The 5119-nt window shown below is 62.4% G+C and overlaps 1 long non-coding RNA gene across 1 annotated transcript; it reads left to right on the forward strand.

The window, feature by feature from the left end:
- On the forward strand, nucleotides 1-4570 carry LOC113490760. The gene is made up of 3 exons (XR_003400304.1): nucleotides 1-40; nucleotides 800-898; nucleotides 2979-4570. It is a non-coding gene; the product is annotated as an uncharacterized LOC113490760 (long non-coding RNA).
- Nucleotides 4571-5119: the final 549 nt, after the last annotated feature.

Below are 5119 nucleotides of genomic sequence, written 5' to 3' on the forward strand. Positions count from 1 at the left end.
GATGACTCCACTCCACTGCCCAGCGCGAGATCACCGTCAGGTACGCGGGGATGCTGCTGGGCGCAGAGGGGCCGGTTCCTGGGCTGGGGGTGGAGGGCAGCCAGCACCCCCTCTTCTCCACGTCCTGCCTCTCCTCTCTCTGTGCTGGCCAGAGCTTTGCTGAGATTAGTCTGGAGCAGAGGAGGCTGAGGGGAGACCTCCTGGCCCTCTGCAACTCCCTGCCAGGAGGGGGCAGAGAGGGGGGATGAGTCTCTGGAGCCAAGGAGCCAGCGCCAGGCCCCGAGGGAATGGCCTCAAGCTGCCCAGGGCAGGGTCAGGCTGGCTCTGAGGAAGGATTTCTGTGCAGAAGGGTCTGTTGGGCGTTGGAATGGGCTGCCCAGGGCAGGGGGGAGTCCCCGGGATCCCTGGAGGGGTTGAAAAGTCGGGCTGAGCCAGCGCTGAGGGATCTGGGGGAGCTGGGAACGGTCAGGTCATGGTGGGGCTGGAGGAGCTGCAAGGGCTTTTCCAACCCAGATGACTGAGAGGCCTGTGTAGCTGCTCCTCCTGCGCTGCAGCTCCCTGGGGGCTGTTTGTGTGACCCAACCCTCTGTGTGACCGGCTCCCTGTGCTGCTCCTGTCCCTGTCTGCAGCACGGTTCCTTCCCCCCGTGTTGGTGTGCCCCGGGCTGCTCCCGTTCGTGGGAGAAGGTCCCCAGACAGTCCCTGTTCTCTGGGGCTTGGCGTAGGCAGCCTCGAGGGGCCCAGCACGGTGGCTCTGCGGCGGGGGCTGGGCACCTCTGATTGCAGCCTCCTTGTTGCAGGGCAGCTCTGGCCTCTGCCCACCAAGGGCAGCCGCTGCCAAAGACGCTGAGTGTCCTGGAGAACACGCCGCAGGTGCGAGGCATGCACACCATCATCAGGTAGGCTCCGCCCCTCCGGCATCTCCCTCTCTTAGAAGGGCTGTTCTGTAGTGTCACGCTGCTACAAAACCTGGCATGAGTTTTCCCTCCTCTGCCTTTAGGGCTTCAGATGTGGGGAGGCTCTTGGAGCAGAACCACCAAACAGAGCTGGCTCTGCCCAACAGTTGCTTGTTTGGTGACAGGACCTCAGCTCATCTGCCCTGGGGTGACTTTGAGCCACGGGCAGGCTTTTCCCAGTGAGGGGAGCCTGGTTATCTCTGGCCTCACTGGAGCGCAGGCTGGGAGCTGGTGACACGGGGAGAGGTGCCCTTGCTGCCCCTCTCCTGAGGCACTTGGGTTCCGAGACAGATCACGGCAGGGACCCCGCCTGTGACTTGCCCGCTCGTTTGATCTTTTCATTCCCCACCGATGCTCCTTTTTTCCAGGAGACCGTAGTGTTAGCGTAGATCAAGAGCTGAATCTTGCGGGACCACTAAGACATTTCTCGTTACTGCGGCTGCAGCAGGGCGCAGCCTCTGCCCGCGTTTGTGTCGTGGGGTTGTGAAGCAGCCCAGGGGCCCTGAGCCTCCTCGTGCTGCGGGGGGCTGCCAGCCCCCACATCCCCTCCCGGCCATACACAGGCCGAGCGCTGCTCGGAGGAGGCAGGGTGCTCCTTGTCCAGCCCCTCCGGGAGCCCTCACTGCCGAAGCGCGGGCTCTGAGGGACTTTGCACGAGGGAAAAGCCGGGTGGTGCAGCACCGCTCGTGCCCTGGCCCGGTCCCTGGGGCCCACGTACCTCACCCCCCGTGGTTCTGGGGCCAGCAAAGGAGGCTCTGGGGCAGGTATCGCCTTGTCCCTGCAGCGCTCTGGCAGCGGCTTCCTCACAGCCTGAGCCGATTTCTCTGGTTTGTCCTGTCTGTGCTCAGTGGTGGGAGGGAGATCCTGGGGGAGCAGCACCTCCAGGAGCTGAATATTTGCTCGCAGAGGAATGGTTTTCCCTTTTCCCGTATCCCGGGGTCATGCAGGGAGGGAAGGCGGCCAGGCATCGTGCCACAGCCCGCCCCGTCTCTGCCCTCGTGCTCCACAGACCTTCCACCTGCGGCTCCTCCTGCTCCCCTGGGAGAGCCAACAGCACAACGCTGGCGTGTGCTGCGCTCAGGTGAGCGTGAGCCGGGGCTAGTGGGGGCCCCTGGCTAGTGCCAAGGGCCCAGTCTGAGCAGCTCTTGTCCAGGAGGGGCCGCACCGCGGGCAGGCGCTGAATCCTCCCTTGTCTGTCGCTGCCGTTCCCCTCTTCCTCCTTGAAGTCTGTGTCCTTTTGCTGTGCCGGGAAGGGCCTGTTGCGCCTCCGCCTTTATGCCACAAGCGTCTAATAACCTTAATCTGCTTAGACTTAGGAGTTTGTTCAGCTGCTGGGGGAGGGAGGGGGTCGAACCCGTGCAGGCCTTGGTTGGAGTCCAGCAGCGCGGCTGCTCCCGGGTTTCTGTGCTGCTGGAGCTGGGCGGCGGGGCTGCGGGAGGGCGGACTTTGCCTCTTCCAGATGGTAAATGAAAAATACCACATTTATGAGGGGCGTTGACTTGGCCTGTCAGCCACCCCCTCAAATCCTACTGCAGCCCAAGAAAGCAAGGAGAGCTGAGGCAGTGCTGTTACTAAGATCTCCAAGCTGAGGAACTCTTCTGGTGAACAGCGCCCGTGTTCGGTGGCTGCGAGGCAGCTGGTATTTCTGGCGCCCGTAGGTGATACTTGGCAGGTCTCAGTCGGTTCTGCGTGACTTCAGCATGCGCGGAGTGGGTAACGGCCCTTGTACGGGGGCCTCTGGGCGTCCCCCTGCCCCGAGGCGCCGCTCCCGGCCTGCTGCGGGCTGCCCGGGCAGGGCAGCGAGCCCAGCTCCCCGCGGCTCTGCGCGGGACGTCGCCATGTCCTGGCAGACTCCACCTCTCGCCTTCGCTACGGCTGCCCCGCGGCGCCGCCGGCCCTGTTCCACAGCGGCAGCTCTGGTGCAGCTTTGGGGTGCCGTGGCGCGCCGAGCCGGTGCCAACAGAGCTGCGAACCGGGAGTTCCCTCCGGGCTCCCTTCTCCCGCCCTGCCTTTCCCCCAGCAGCTCCCTCGCAGGCAGCCTGTTGGTCTCGCCTTGCCAGGCTGCTGCCGGCCAACGTCGCTTCCCTGTTGTTCAACACTGGCGGCTCCCCTGTGCCTCAGCCTTCTGTCTCCAAGGGCCCTCCTGGGAGGTTTCTGTTGTGGCAGCAGATGAGCATCTCGCTGAGGAGAGTCACAGCAAATCCAGGCTTGGCATCTCGGGGAGAAGCAGTTTCCAGAGTGGTTTTTCTGTTATTGTGGAGAGGCGGGAACTGAAAAATCGGCTAGAGTAGCTGAATGATTTTATTCATGAGCAGGCTGGAGATGGACAGTGTAAGAAGGGTCACGTTTTCCAACTTAAAAGATGTTTCAGTGTCGGGTCCAGATCACCAGAGTCGGTGGGAGCATTTTGTGCCACCCACCTGGACTCTGCGGTGCCCGAACCATCCTTTCTGTCCCCCCCAACAGCCCTGAAGCACCTTGGGCTCTCTCTGCCACGGGACGACGGCGTTTCCTTTCCACAGTTTCTGTCGTGGCTCCTGCGCGCTCCCGAGAGGCCCCGGGACGTCCCCGGCGGCTCAGCCTGTGGGTGGCGCGGGTCACCTGCCTTGCTTCCCAGTTTGCTCTGGCCTGAGCCTTTGGACTTTGTGCTCTGGCAGGACACGTTGTCCCGCGCTGGGGCTGCCCTTGAGAAGCGTGTGGCTGTTGGCCCTTCAGGCAGGGCCAGAGTGAGGTGCTCCCTGTGTGCTGGGAAGCTGCTGGCACCAGAGGGTGCCTCGGACGCGAACCCTGCCCGGTTTCCCCAGGGCCCAAAGGTGACAGCCAGCTCTCAGCCGCAGCCTCTGCCCATGGGCTGCGCCCACCTTGTGCTCGGGCTCCCAGCCGGGCGCTTGCTGGGCCTACCAGGCCGTCCAGAGCTGCCGTGGGGGTGCTGTGTGTGGGAGGCCCCCCCGTGGGGCAGTGTGCATGCTGACAGCCCACGCTGAAGAGCTGTAGGCAGGGTGCCCATTTCTTCTAGACCAGAACTGATATTTTTTTCTGACTTCTCTGGGGGTCCCCCTACTTTCCCCAGGCTTTGTGGGAAATGTCCACGTCTATGTTAGGTTTTCTGGTCACTGCAGAGCTCTCGGGTGTGAGCTACCCAGGTCGGGCTGCAAAAATATCTCAGGGTAGTAACGACTGTTTATCCTTCTCCAGAGCTGCTGGCTGGGCTGTCTGTCATCGTGCTGAGATGTGAGAAGTGGCAGATGATGTCTTAAAATACAGAGTAAAAATATTCAGTATCCTTCTGCCTCTTCTGGACTGTTGCCAGTTCCACCTCTTCCATCTAGAAACTGGGAAACGTCCGTGGGGTTTCTTTGTTCATTACGTTCTCCAGAACATGCCAGGGGCGTGCGCAGGCCGCCCTGCTTTAGACAGAGGTCGCGGAAGCGACAACAGATTTCAGCTGCGTCCTGTTAACCGCGGTGCTGCGGTGTCGCTCTGCGCCCCGGGTTTTGCTCAGCCGGGGAGCCGGGAGCTTGTTCTTGATGATTCTCTGGTAAAACTTAGGTTGCAACCTGCTTCTTTTGCCAAAGCAGCCACAGGCTGCAGGAGGTGGATTCTGTACGGTCGCGCTTAAACGATAAACGGATCTCGGCTTCTCCTTTCCCCGCTGAGCGGCCCCTTGCTGCAGGTGCTTCTCCTCCAGGCGCCGGTGGAGGGGCTGCTCTGCTCACCCGGCCCGGAGGTGGGTGATGCGGTGACCCTGCCCGCCGTGCTGCGGGCGCTGCACTGTCGGCACTGGCCGTGGCAGGACGCACCGGGGCTGGTGCAGCCGTTCCTGCAGCGTGACAACGCCCTGGGCCCCTCTTCCCCGCCTTGCCCCGGCCCTGGGGTTAGCCCACGTGCACAGACCATTGGCTTTACCGCTCCTGAGGGAGAGGTTCCCTGTGAATTACAACCCCATCGTGGTTTTATTGTGGTTTTTATTTATTTTATTTCTTGCTGCCCTCATCACTTCAGTGTTGGGGTGAGGTAACGCTGGGTATTTCCGAGCCTGGCTCCTGGCAGTAGTTTATCTCGGCACAGAAGCAGAGAGGAGTCGGGGACATGTCCGACGTGCTCCCGCGCGCGGTGCCGCTCTGTCTGCGCTGGGCTCCGGCCCCTGGCACCTTGCGGCTCTCC

Source organism: Athene cunicularia, unplaced genomic scaffold (assembly GCF_003259725.1).
Source record: "Athene cunicularia isolate RWA unplaced genomic scaffold, athCun1 SCF_280, whole genome shotgun sequence".
Classification (NCBI taxonomy): Eukaryota; Metazoa; Chordata; class Aves; order Strigiformes; family Strigidae; genus Athene; species Athene cunicularia.